The sequence below is a fragment of the Echeneis naucrates genome, chromosome 1 (genome assembly GCF_900963305.1).
Source record: "Echeneis naucrates chromosome 1, fEcheNa1.1, whole genome shotgun sequence".
NCBI classification, from domain to species: domain Eukaryota; kingdom Metazoa; phylum Chordata; class Actinopteri; order Carangiformes; family Echeneidae; genus Echeneis; species Echeneis naucrates.
Window position 1 is genome coordinate 19,820,977 of NC_042511.1, and position 14,924 is coordinate 19,835,900.

A 14,924-nucleotide genomic window follows, 5' to 3' on the forward strand; every position below is an offset into this window, starting at 1 on the left:
TATTCTGTGGAATTCAAATTACATCTGTTTATCTCTGCTATCAAGGGTGTAAGGATTAAAACACACACACACAAACTGTACTTTTGAAGTTAATCCAGCAAGCGATTTTCTCTCCACAGCATTTTATCTGGTTTCATGGTTCAGTGGTGTGGTTCTTTGTTTTGTGTTTAGTTTTTTCTTTTCTTTAGCCTTCCCCTTTGACTTATTAAATAAGTACATAGAGGCTTTATAAAACTCTTATGATTAAAAAAAGGTTTTCCTGTCACTATGACTGGCAATCTTAATCTTTTCAAACCAAATAAATTTTACTTATATTGCGCCAAATAGTAACAATTACATCAAGGCACCAATACGTGGAGCAGGTCAAGACCAAAGTCTTCATAGAGTTATTTAGGAGATATCTCCCCAAAAGCAAGCATTTGATGACGAAGAGAAAGCAGAAACTTTCTTTCAGGGTTTAAAAGGCAGGAATCACTGAAATAACCAGACTCAGGGTGGGCAGCAATCTGCCTTGACTGGTTGCCTTGAGAGAGTGTGAGCAAGAGAGGGAGAGGGAGAGGGAGAATGAGTAGGAGACAGAAGGAGAGGAAAAGCTGAGGGAGGGAAGAGAGAGAGGGTGGTGGGGGGTTCAAACAGGAGTTTCCCCTCATCAATTAAAACCGTTGTGGTGAAACTGCCTACATAAAGATGTAAGGAATGAGTAATACTAAATAATAAATGATAAATAGTTGTGATAACTAATTGTGAATCCATATTGCTCCTCCTGTATCAGAAGGGAAAACATTCTATTCCAATTTTGATACTGCAGGGTTGAAAAAAAATTAAAAGGCACAAAGAAATATTTTTATAAACATGAAAATGCAAAAAGTAGAAGGTCATCATAAAACTTTTTTTTTGTTTTTTACAGAACCGAAGATACTAGTTAACTCATTACATAATGGGACACATGGTGATTTTACATAGATAGATGGGCATGACTAATAACATAGTTTTATCAGTAATATTAACCTTAGGCCTGTAGCTAAAGGCTATTAGCCATGGATAATGGCTAATAGGGGTGTAATGATACGCTAAAGTTACAGCTTGGTATGAAACTCAGCTTAAAAATAACGGTTTGTTAAATTTTTGGTACAGATAAATGCAAAAATCCCCAAAATCTGTCAAATTGAAAGCATAAAACAGTGAAAATGTTAAACATAACACAAATCCCTGAAAGAAGGATGGTAACTAATGTTTAAATGTTAAAATCTAAACATAACTGTGTTTAGGTAGGAAAGTAAAAATAAGTAATAAAATAAAGATCAATTTAACTGTAGCATGTTGAAAATACTGCAAGCATTTTCAACTTTCAAGCCTCATGCTTCTCCTGGGTCGTTACTTTGTCTAATTAACTCAAATTTGCTTGGATAGCTCAAACTCAATGAGGCTGGTCTGTGCTACATGCTAAATGAGGTTGCTAGGATGGCTCAACAACAACATATGGGGCTTTGCGATAGTGTTCCATCACCTGGAGGAACCAAGGAGTGGCAAGTAATTCTGCTTCGCTTTAGTATGGTAATATTTTTGATAGGATCGATACACGGCTTAGAATTGGGTATTAAAAAAAAATGTCATCAATGGCCAGTGGCCACGGACAATGATTGATACTTGATATTACAAATGAGTATCATCTCCAGATAGTGTTTTAAGATTGATACTTTTGTCAACCCTATGAATGGCAATACAACACAGCGATTTAGAACAAGCAGGCAGTCTCCCTTGATCATTTTCCCTCAACTCCCCATTAAGTCAATTGGCCAAGGTGGAGTCTTTCGCAGAACCACACATCGAGAGCAAAAAGTCGTGTCCCCAAATTGTCAGTTGATACTTGAGCACAACTGTCTTAAAATTTCCTCCCAACAATTTGCAGTCACATTACAGGCAAACCTGGGGGTTTATCACAGTTGCATGTTTTTGTTAGCTTTAAGTGTCAAGGTTTTCCTTCTGACCTTCATTGCTTCTGGATTTTTCTCAGATAGAGCACCACTGTCATTTCTTCAAAAAACAATATTTCGAAACACGTTTTAGCAGCTGATAATAGTATTTTTTTATTTTTTTTCTTTTTGAAAAGGCCCATTTGTTACAGCCAGGGCAAGGACTCAAAAAGCTAAAGCATTATGCCAACCAAACCAAAAGAGTTTATCATGACTAAAAATCTAAAAAAAAAAAATAATAATTCAAAAACTTTAATCTGGTCTGATAGGGAGAGGGAATCTCATCAAGAGGGGAACCATATTTGCTCTATATATATATAGAAAAGCACAACTTTCCAAGGTTATATCAGAAAACCAATTCCCCAATTTTATCTCTGAAAAAACTTCTCATTTGATCAACCTTGTTTTACCATTCTAAACATTGTCAATAGTTCTCTTCAAACAGGAGTTTTCCCCTCTGCAATTAAAACCATTTTGGTGAAACCGCTACTGAATTCTCACTTCTGGTTTTCCCTCCAGGACACATTGATTGATATTCTGGACTGTTTGGGATAACAAAACCTTAGAGAGTCAAATGCATTAATGGTATCTAAAGCATTAATGAGATAACACTAATTGGATGGTTTGACATGATAATGCTTCACTGCTGCACACCAAGAAGCCACAATCTTGGTGCAATCTGTGAAAGGTCCTGAACAAATGGTAGTGTTGAAATACCTGAAATGTGCCAGTGTCTCTTTTGTGGTCTCCCCAAGTCTGTCTCAATGTCTCTTTATAACTCTCTGCAGGCTTCTGTTGCTCCATCTCTATTACTGTTTCATATTGAAGATGGATATAAATAGAATAACATAAATGTTTTTACTCTCTTTCGTTAGCTTATGTCCCCAACTTGTCACCACAAAGGTTTTTCTTTCATCTCTTTTTGTGTATTCTCTTTCCAGCTGCCTTGTCCTCAACTCTCACCCTCTTTCCCTCTGACTGTACTGTTTTTTGCCAAAATTTCACAATTCCTAGGAGTCTGCAGAGGAATGCACTGTATAATTATCAATCATTCTGTAGGAATTTTTTGTGATTTCTCCATGGACATTCCAGCTCAGTTTGATTGCGTCACCTGAGTGCAGACATTCATGTCCACCCTTGACTCTGATCTATAAATATCTTTAAAATAATGGGAATACAAAATGTCACATGATCCTGCAGATTCATAGAAGAAATGACAGAGATCTTGAAAGAGTATGTTTGGCTTCCTTGTAGCTGTGGAAGTTCAAAAGAAAATATCTTTGGTAATCATTCAAAACAGCTTTAAAAGAAGGAGATGTGGAAAATGCAAGACAAAGGAATAAACATCTTTTTAAATGAAAATAATAATGCTATTCTCCTGATATGTTTCTGGAGTTTGCTCATCCAATAAAGACATGAGTTCTGGTGGGCTTTATGTTAAATATTGTGATAGCAAAAATTCATAATAAAGTATACAAGATGCGACAAAGCAAAGTAGACAGACAATCTGAGGAGTAGAACTGAATGTCTGTGAACAGGATGGAAATTATTACAATATATATGTGTGTGTGTATATATATATATATATATATATATATATATATATATATATATATATATATATATATGCCAGTATGTTGCTCCTTCTTATACTTCATGTGCACAAACACGCCTCCCTATAATTTGAAGACAAGATAAAAAAAGGGAATAAATAAATGAAAAGTGTTTTTTTATCTTGATCCTAACCCATGAAAGTGTACATGCTTCCAAAAATCATGTGGCCTTGAGAGGATTATTGCTTCGTGATGGTTTGAGGTTTTTAGTCTGCATAAATTGGATCAGTTTGACCCTTTACTTCCAAGTGTCTTCCTCACAAACATAAGGCCCCTTGCTAACAAGATGGATGAGCTGAAACTATGGGTTACAACAAACAACATGGTGGAGGCCAGCTGTATTCTGCTGCAACAGAAACTTGGCTGCAGTCATCCATCCCAGATGCAGTTATCTAGCGAGCAAGATTCATGGCACACTGACATTACCGAACTAAGAACTCTGTTAAGAGCAAAGGAGGGGGGTTATGCGTATATGTGAACAACAACTGGTGCATTCACACCAAGGCTGTTAGCAGCCACTGCTCCCAGGACCAGGAGTTTGTGACTGTTAGATGCAGATCCATATACCTACCTTGGGATTTTACTGTTGTTAGGATGATTGCTGTGTATATCCACCTGATACTAATGCTAGCCTGGCCGTTGGCCCTTGACTGTCAGTAGTAGCAGTCAGAAGAGCAAGTACCCCGAGGCTGTTCACATCATTGCAGGAGACTTCAACCATGTCGATTGAGTCCATCAACATGTGAAATGTGGTACCAGGGTAGTAAATACACTGGCCAAGTTTTACTCAAATACCAAGCAGATATTTAGGGCTACGGCACTACCACATTTGGGTCAGTCATCTGAATATCGTCCTGAACATGGCAAAAACTAAGAAGTTGATCATAGACTCCAGGAGGAAAAAGAGCCATTCAGCCCTCTACATCAGCAGAGACCGTGTGGCTACCGGTTTCTGGGTATGGGCAAAGAGGTTGACCTGACCTGGAGTGTCTGTCAATAGCACCACCATCATCAAGAAGGCTCAACAGACTGTACTTTCTCAGACTACTAAGAAACAACCACCTCACACAAAGACTTCCGGTGTCCTACTATCGCTGCTCCATACAGCACATCTCACTTACTCCATCTGTGGGTGATTCTCCAGTGACAAACAGGAAAGCACTCCAGAGGGTTGTCACCCCAGACCAAAACATAATTGACTACCCTTTCCCTTCCCTGGAGGAACTGTACAACACCCAATGTCTCAGAAAAGCACAGAAGACACAGGACACTCACTCTTTGAAGTGCAACGTTTTATCTAACTGAAAACTTACTAAAGAACAGTTTCTATGCCAGAGCCCTGACTGCACTCAACACAACTAATGTGAACTCACAACTCACAATTTGTCTTTCTGTCTGTCTGTGTGTTTATGAACAGCTGGTTCACATGTAGGTAATAATCAGCCTAATAATCACACTGGTGTGTTGACGGAAGTTGGGGGTTTTCAGGTGATGCACGGTGTCTTTGCGCCTGGCAGTGGTGCTTTTCCGGTGCTCTGCCGGTGCTCTGCCGGTGCTCTGCCGGAATATAGTCCCAAGTCTATATCTGCACACACATCTCATAAGTTGCTGCCTGTGTCAGTAATGTGTACACTGAATGATGCCTGCCAACCATTACACTGGCCCCATCTGTTGCTATCCCCACCATATTAGCAATGTCCAGTTCAAACTTCTGCAAAAATCTAATGATTGCCTCCACAACTACATTAGCATCAGCATCTGAGAGGTCCATCAAACCCAAGTAAGTGCTAATTAACTGGTTGTGTTTTCTGGAGGGATATTTTATGCAAATGAGGAGCAATTTGCTCACTGTAATGTCCATTGTCTTGTTCAAATATAGTGAGAACAGGGAGTCACAGATGTCATCTTTTAGCTCCTGTCTAAAATTAGGTGCTAGCATTGACTTAATGACAGCAGTGCATTTTGTTCTGTGCATCTGGAATGCACCTGTTTCATCTTTCAGCATATCAGATAGTACTTAAACAGCATTACTGGCCGTGTGGCACTGGACTCACCCACTCTGCTAACTGTAAATTGTCTAACCGTTGGCTCGCACCGTGTCTTATGCTTCTTGGTGGCTGCATGATCTTTGAGATCTTTTAAATGAGCCGGATATCAGCGTTGCAGTATTTGCTATTTCTTTCTTCTGCACCTGGTACAATCCATGACTCTTTCTCACTCTTTCTTGTAACTTTTTTATTTGTTTGAGGGGCGGGTGGGTGGGCATGCGTGACATGAACTGAAATTGGTGGGAGTGTTTGTTGTGAGTTTAGGGGCCGAGTCAGTCAGAGCTGTAGTGTGTGTGTGTAAGTGTGTGTGTGTGTGTGTGTGTGTGTGTGTGTGTGTGTGAGTGAGACTGCTGCCTGCTCAACAGAGGGTTGCAGGAGGAAGGATCTGAAGTGCCGATGTTTCAGCCATAAAAACCCACCAAACTGGTCCGAAACGGCCCAGTTTTTAAACCAAACCCATATTTGCCCACAAAATAGAACTACCCAATCTGGCAACCCTGGCTGTTTGAGAGTCTTGTGGTCTTGGACCTGGTGCTTCTATATCACATGTGTCAAACTCACGGCCCGCGGGCCACATCCAGCCCGCCGTGTAATCATATCCGGCCCGAAAGATCATTTTACATTATCGTTATTAATGGGCCGTCGATATGAAACGTTGATAACACAATATCAACTACATATCCCATAATGCAATGCTTCGGCTGCCTTGCCGCGCACTTCCCGCATCAATTAAGTCTAGTTATTACAAGATATTACGAAGATAGCCCTTAGCGAAAGATACCCCTCACGATCCCGAAGAGAAAAGTTGATTCTGAAAACAGAGCCTTTAATAACCGATGGGAGGCTGAGTATATGTTTACTGACATTGCCGGTAAACCCGTGTGTCTCATTTGTGGCGCTAATGTGGCTGTAACTAAAGAATTCAATCTAAGACGGCACTTTGAGACAAAACATAAGGATAATCTGAAAGACCTGGATGCAGAGCAGAAGAAACAGAAAGCAGAAGAGTTAAAGAAGAATCTGACATTCCAGCAGACGTTTTTTACCCGTGCAAAATCACGAAGTGAAGCTGCTGTGAAAGCAAGTTTTATCGTGGCAGAGGAGATCGCCAAATCAGTGCGGCCATTTACGGAGGGAGAATTTCTGAAGAGCTGCATGATCAAGGTGTTCGACGTCTCATGTCCAGACAAAAAGCAGATGCTGGCAAATATAAGCCTGAGTAGAAATACGGTCACTGATTTAAGAGCACAGTTGAGTGAAAGAAGCAAAGACTTTATTGCCTACTCTCTTGCTGTGGATGAAAGTACTGACCTGACTGATACTGCACAACTGGCCATCTTCATCTGTGGAGTGGACTCCAATTTGCGCGTAACAGAGGAAGTGATGGACATTAAATCGATGCATGGGACAACGACTGGAAAAGACATTTTTGAAAACGTATGTCAAAGTGTAACCGACATGAAACTGCCCTGGGACAAACTTATTGGACTTACAACCGATGGAGCACCGGCTATGTGCAGTGAAAAAAGTGGACTAGTGGGAAGGATGATTGTGAAGATGCAGGAGGAGAACTGTATTGGTGAGTTAACAGCATATCACTGCATCATACACCAGGAAGCACTATGCGGCAAAGTCCTGAAGATGGTACATGTAATGAGCACTGTAACGCAAACCATAAACTTTATCCGAGCTAAAGGGTTAAATCACCGGCAGTTTAGGTCCTTTATGCAGGAAATAGATTCAGAGTTTGCCGACATTCCTTATCATACAGAGGTGCGTTGGCTAAGTCGGGGGAAAGTTCTCAACAGAGTTTTTGAGCTCACCAATGAAATCTGTCAGTTCATGGACAGTAAAGGAAAAGACTCCACTGTTTTTAGGGATGAAAAATGGAAGTGCGAGTTAGCGTTTCTGGCTGACATAACAGCTCATCTTAACGCCTTAAATCTGCAGCTTCGGGGACGTTACCGCATGATCACTGACATGTATGACGCAGTGAAAGTATTTCAAGTGAAGCTGCTTTTATGGGAGACACAAATGCAACAGTGCAACTTGCCTCACTTTCCCTGTTGCCAAGTAATGTTGAACCAAGTCGGCGCAACTGTGTTCCCCAAAACGCACTTTGCCGACAAACTGAGCACACTACGCGTGGAGTTCGCACGGCGCTTTAGTGACTTTGAAGCACAAAAAAAGAGTTTTGAGTTGCTTCGCAATCCATTTGCCGTTGATGTTGAAACTGCACCTGTGCAGATTCAGATGGAATTGATTGAGCTACAGTGTAATGGGACACTGAAGGCAAAGTACGACACTACAGGGCCCGCACAGTTCATTCACTCCATCCCTACAGTAATGCGTCAGCTCCGTCTTCATGCGGCTCGAACCTTGTGCATGTTTGGGAGCACATATCTGTGTGAGAAGCTCTTCTCAGTGATGAAGATTAACAAAACAGCACACAGAAGTCGTCTCACTGATGAGCACCTGCAGTCCATCCTGAGAATCTCTACAACACAGGACTTCACACCAAACATAAACCAACTTGTTGCCAAAAAAAGATGCCAGGTGTCCGGCTGCGATCAGAGCATATGATCAGATCAGAGTCATAAGAGCAAAGAAAATTGAATGATTTGAATTGTCATTGCTGAAAAGCACACATTTTATGTATATTTCCAGGTTTTGTAGCATGTTCATATTTCTAACTTGTATAATTTTGACAGGAGATATTTTCAAGGAGAGCAAAATCTTTTGGGATATTTAAGTTTATTTTTTTATATACATTGACATAGGAGCAAAGGAATTTGAATGTTATTTTAATGTTAAATTGTTTAATTTAAGTTCTAAGTTGTATAATTTAACAAGATATTTTTATGGAGAGCAATATTTAAATATAAGTTATTTTAGGTTTAAGTTTGTTTCAGAATAATATTCCAGTCTGTTTTTATTCATATTTATGTTCCAAAAACATTTAGTTTTAGTGTGTTCAATAAATGTTTATCCTGTTTGTGCCGCGACCTAAAGTGTGTTTTGAATTTTGGCCCCTTGTACAATTGAGTTTGACATTCATTGTTCTATATCTTCTAGCTGAAGTTTGTATTGTCCCTGATGATGCTGTGTGCCCACCTTATGACCCTGGTTTGGTAAATGTCTTACAGTGACAGAAGGGTAGCTCCTGTGCTGTGCTGTGTTGTGCTGTGCAGTCTTAATCATATGCTGGAGAGCCTTCCTTTCCTGGGCAGTACAGTTCCCACACCAGACAGTGATGGAGCAGGTGAGGACACTTTCCACTGTGCTACTGTTGAAGTTTTGGAGAATTTGGGATGGATCCCAAATTTCCACAGTCTCCTCTGGAAGTATAGGTGTTGCTGGGACCTCTTGATCAGGTGCTTCGTGTTGAGATTCAGGTGAGATCCCTGCTGATGCGGATACCAAGAAATTCGCAGTTTTGAACTCTTTCCACCTCAATCCCTCTGATGTATAGGGCTGTATGCAGCTCGCCCTTTCTCCTCAGGTCAATAATCACTGAAAAGATTCAAGGAAAGAATGTTGTCCTGGCACCAGATCTCCAGGTCTGCCACCTCTCTGTTAGTCCGATGACTGTGATCTGCAAATTTGACGATCCTGGTGTTGTCCTGAGAGGAAACAGTCATGTGTGAAGAGTGTGTACAGCAAGGGGCTGTACACACAGGAAGAGATTTGTGTGCTCTCCCTGCTCCTCTGCTTATAATCCGTGATATGTTGCAAAACATATCACTGGAGTAACCCTCCAGCTTCTGTCTGTATTGTCTCTTGGTCTCCCTGATGGACCTGCGTAGGTCATATCGGGGTTTCTGGTTTGGATATACTTTGAAGTGTTTTGTGAGAATGATTGCCTCTGTGCATGTGCTGATGTAGCAGAATAGTGGCCAAGATACAGCCCTATAGGTGCCTCTCACATTTCTGTAGACGTGGTCCAGGATGGTCCAGGACCCAGTTGCAGATGGTGGAACTCATTACAAGTGTGTTTAGTTTTGTCACCAGGGTCTGTGATATTATTGTGTTAAATGCAAATGCAGTTCACGAAGAGCGGACATACGAGTTCTTACTCTCCCAAGTGGGTGAGGGGAGTGTGCAGTGTGGGAAATGACATCATCAGTGGATCTGTTTCTCTGATAGATGTACTGGTGCAGGTCTGCAGTATGAGGATTAATCCTTTGCAGGGTTCGTCTCACTTCTGCTGAGGTGACGCTGAGGGGCATGCCTTGTGATGTTGGGGTGAGTCTGGTGCTGGAGGGGGTGGTGGTGTTGGAGGCCTCAAAGTGGGCGTAGAATTTGTCATCATCAGGAAGAGAGGGGTTCCTGGGGCATTGTGCACCTTTGGTGTTCCAATCAGAGATGCACATCTTCAGGTTTAAAATGAGGGCAAGCTTTCAAATTTATTGAATATTATAGTAGTTGTTTGATTAATGAATGTTAGCATTCCACGGCAATAGAAAATGACGTCCGCCTTTTTTTCTGTTTTGTGAGCAGGCTTGTTGTAAACTTCATTGGGATATAAACTACATTTTTGTTCTTTGTTTTTGTTTCTATGAAACTATACGATTTTTTGGTGGTGAAAGCAATGGTGTAAAGATGGTACATATATATTTAAATCTACGTTTTCTACGTGACGTTGCATGTGGGCTCCCATCGTCTTCTATTGTTTGAGACCTTTTCAGTAACTATGAAAAAACCGTAACTTCAGAATTTTTGTGCATGTTGCTGAAAGTGTCTTAAAAATATACACCATGCCTACTTTTGTTATATAAAGGACGCATTTCATATGTTAATTAGATTGGGACGCCAACGTCCTAACCACTAGGGGGCCTAAGTGAACAGGTTATAGTCTGTTCTCTGAGCGCCAGTGCAGAGACCTGAGCACTGGACTAATATGGTCATATTTCCTGGTTCTAGTCAGGACTCAAGCAGCATTCTGGATGTACTGCAGCTGTCTTACAGCTTGCTTAGAGAATCCAGTGAGTAGGCCATTACAGTAGTCTAACCTGCTGAAGACAAATACAACGATTGTTTCTCTAAGTCTGGTTTAGGCACCATTCCTTTGATTCTGGCAATGTTTTTTAGATAATAAAAAGCTGTTGATGTTATTGATTTAATGTGGGTTTCTAACCTGATTATTAGGCTTTAGAGAGAGTCTTGAAGTGACTGATATCTCTCTTTCTTTGTTTCTGTGGGCCACAGACAATGACTTAAGTTTTGTTTGAGTTTAGCTGGAGAAAATTGTTTTGCAGTGCAGAGTGAGTGTATCTATAGGCCATGTTCACCTGTCCTCAGTGACACGTAGATCTGAGTGTCATCTGCATAGCTGTGGTAGGACACATTATAACAGTGTATTACCTAGTGTAATGGAAGCATGTACAGATTAAACAATAGGGGTCCCAGAATTGACCCCGGAGGAACCTCAAAGGTCATAGCCATTTGGTCTGAGACACAGTTAACAATTTCAACAAAGAATGTCGTGTCCTCCAGATAGGACTTAAACCAGTTTAGAATAGTACCAGAGATTCCCACCCATTAAAGAACATTGCAAACTCATTACACTTAGATGTAGATATTAGGTCTAAGGGCAGTGAAAGTGAGGGTTTTTGTATTTGATTCGTGATAGTTTATAAAATTTTTCAAATACTCCTTCAGGTTTATTTTTTTGAAGGGTGGAGAGAATATTTTATAGGTTTGAATGGAAACATGGAGAATAGATAGCCATTGTTAAAATAAAGATATTACAATTGCTCCAGCACTCCAGGTCACCAGAGATTTTATCAAGAAGTGGGTTGAAATTCAGGTCGACTTACTCTGATACTTTGGGTGAGGTATTTATACCCATACATTTAATTGTGTGGGGAAAGAAAATTGAGAATTTTGGTCTGCAGGTTCCCATGCATTCTCTATAAGTGGTAGTTGTGTTGATTTAGACCTGTTAATCAGGTAGTCCGAGAGTTGTGAAATTTTTTATAAGGTGATATGATTCCTGTAATGATGTTTGGCATTCCTGTAAGGAGAGCAAGATATCATCAGTAGGGGTGGGCATCGTTGACTATCTCCCGATTTGATGTGATTCTGATTTTTGGGGCTATGATTCAATTCAAAACAATTTGATTCATAATGATTTGCAGGATTTGCAGGTAGATGAGGATTGCACCCTCATCTACTCCAGTCTGCTTTGCAAGACAGAATGACAAATGTAGACATTGATTTATTTATGATTTATTAAGTTTTAAACATTTATCCATGCTCAGATGGAATTGTTGCAACTGTTACATAAAAGCAATATCACATACTGCTTAAGTAGCGAAAATAAGTATCTCTTTCTAAAAACATAAAAAAAAAGTAGTGCAGTTAAAAATGCTGCCTTTTAAATTCTAAGGAAAATGCCTTTTCCAATGTATGTGGACAGCATCTGCTACTCTACGGCACAGTCCCAATACACCCCCTACCCCTTTTTCATGTAGGAGTAGTGGGCATAACGAAGGGTAGGGGCTATGTATCTAGCCCTTCAGATCGATGGTTTTCCAAGGCTGACTTCCTGAGGAAGGGGCCAGTGTTGTTTTGAATATCCCCTTCTCCTGCTCTCATTCTCTCCCTACGCTACTCCCCCTCGCCTCTCTTGCTCTTGCTGTCTTTCTCTCTCTCAACCCAACCAGTCGAGGCAGATGGCTACCCACCCTGAGCCTGGTTCACCCCAAGGTTAAAGGAAGTTTTTCCTTGCGACTGTTGCCAAGAGCTTGCTCATGGGGGATCTCTTTAAATAATTTTATAAAGGGTTTGGTCTAGCCTTGCTCTATATGTAAAGTGCCTTGATGTAACTCTGTTATGATTTGGTGCTATATAAATAAATCTGAATTGATTTGATTTGATCTGTGAAAACTTCCCAGAATGCTTTATGTCATAATTTGCATACTGAATCAAATAACCCCCAGAGAGAGAGAGGATGTGGACAAGCTGGAGAAGAAAAACCACAAAAAATGTATTTATCAACCGAAGCATGATGAATGCTGAAACATCTATCGCAGACTACATGTTTTTTGTTTTTTTTTTTAATGCCAAAATTTACTTTGACAGACAGAGTACAAACAGGCTGAGGGGGTTACATATGAAAATAAAATAATGCAGATTGAAATTTGCATGAACCGTAGCCTCCATGATGCTGCTGGGACTACACAGTCGCTTGTGTGCCCGAACATAAACTACGCAGTGATGTAGCAAGTGGTGTCCCAATTCCTATGGAAGATTACAAAAGCCCTACCCCTTGTGGCTTTCTTTTAATAGTGAAAGGGTAGTGGGTGAGGGCTAGTGATAATGAGTAGGGTGAACATTGGGATTGAGCCTCAGTAACTAGCTATAAAATTAGTCATGTCAAGCTCGGTCTTCCCAGGCATTCGGTAAAAACCAGAATGAGTTCAAATCTTTGCCTTGAATGAGGATGGGGCTGGTTGAATCTCTCTTTCCTCCATTATTGTAGTTTCATCCTTGCTCATGCATATGTTCCAGAACTGGCTGCGTGGTGACGTCAGGATGTCCCGCGTACAACCTGGTAGGTAGGTAATGGAGGTGACTTGAAATCAATTCAGTAACTTTTAATCAAAAATTCAACCAATGTGACTGAAATAAATACCTGGACACTGGACCGTGCGGTAAGTTTTTGCAGTCCTTGTATCTTGTAGGGAAATCAGGTTAAAATTAATTATGGATATTATAACAAGCAAACAACAATTAATGGCAAATACATTAAATACATTAACCAACCAGAAGGTTAACCTTCTGCTCTCATTTTTAAAATAAACAGTACACAATAAAGTCCAACCATCATTTCCTCATCCCTCATTTCCTTTGTTTCAACATAAAAAGAGTACAATATTAATATCAAAAATAAAGTTCAACCAACATTTCTTCAGGAGAGGTGCCTGGACTGTCTGCATTTTGTTTAATCCCATGGTCCCTTAGTAGATGATTTGAAAGATTTGTTGTGTTTCCATGGTTTTTCATTTGGCATCTGCATATTCTACAAACAGCGGCTGACTTATTTAGAACACACGCATCTTTGCAAAAAACAAAATGTTTCCACACACTGGATCGAGAAGGTGACTTGTAAATTTCTTTCTCGCCATCTCCTCCACCATGCTGCGTTTAGTTGTCCTTCTGAGTTGCGTGCTGCTGTTGGCATGTGCTGATGACGTCACAGACAGGCAGACTGAATCGATTACCGTATAACATGTCTAAAGTGCTAAAAACAAACAAAGAAACACACATCCATACAATTTTTTTTAATCTATATATGTCGTCCGAAATGAACAATTTGCCTAGCACAGATCGATGCATGCGATGTTGGATCGCAAGAATATAACTCGATTAAGCCACATATACAAGGAAATCAAAATTTAGATGTCCATAAATTATGTGTGATAAAATGGAATTGCACAGGGAAAAGGTATTGAACACATGAAGACATGGACCAAGACAGCCAAGACACCAGGTGAAATCTATCAGTAATCAATCCTGCCCCTTGTCAGTGCAAATACAGTAAATATCAGCTGTTCAGTCCCAACTGATGAACTATAAGGTGTCTCATTGCCAGGTGCCACACAAGAAACATCTCATGGTGGGCAAAAGCAAAGAATTCTCTCAAGACCATCACAACCTTATTGTTGCAAAACATACTGATGGCATTGGTTACAGAAGGATTTCTAAACTTCTGAATGTTCCAGTGAGCACTGTTGGGACCATAATCCGGAAGTGGAAACAGATTATTTCACCATAAACTGGAGGAGTCAAAAGAATTATCAGAAGAGTTGTCCAAGAGACAAGGAACACTTGTGGAGAGCTTCAGAAAAACCTGGAATAAGCAGGTACAAAGAAAGCAATAAGAAAACACTCATGTTGAATCTTGTTTAAAGTTTGCTGCATAACATTTAGACAACTCTGTGAAATACTGGGTGAATGGTCAGATGAGACCAAAATTGAACTCTCTGGATGTCATATGGTGTCAATACACACCATGTTTGGTGGTCAAATGGCACAGCACATCACCCCAAAAACACCATACCAACAGCGAAGTTTGGAGGTGGGAACATCATGGTGTGGGGCTGTTTTTCAGCATACAGCACTAGCAAACTTAATGTAACTGAAGAGAGGAAGAATGGAAAAATTTACAGAGACATTCTTGATAAAAATCTGCTGCCATCCACCAGGATAATGGAGATGAAACACACACAGCCAAGGAAATTCTCACTTGGTTTCAGAGAAAGAAAATAAAGCTGCTTGAATGG

At 40.4% G+C, this 14,924-nt stretch overlaps 1 protein-coding gene across 4 annotated transcripts in view; it reads left to right on the forward strand.

Annotated features, from left to right (window-relative positions):
- vegfc (vascular endothelial growth factor c) overlaps positions 1-14,924 on the forward strand; it is an 87,168-nt gene that overhangs the window by 1,152 nt on the left and 71,092 nt on the right. The window lies entirely within an intron of this gene.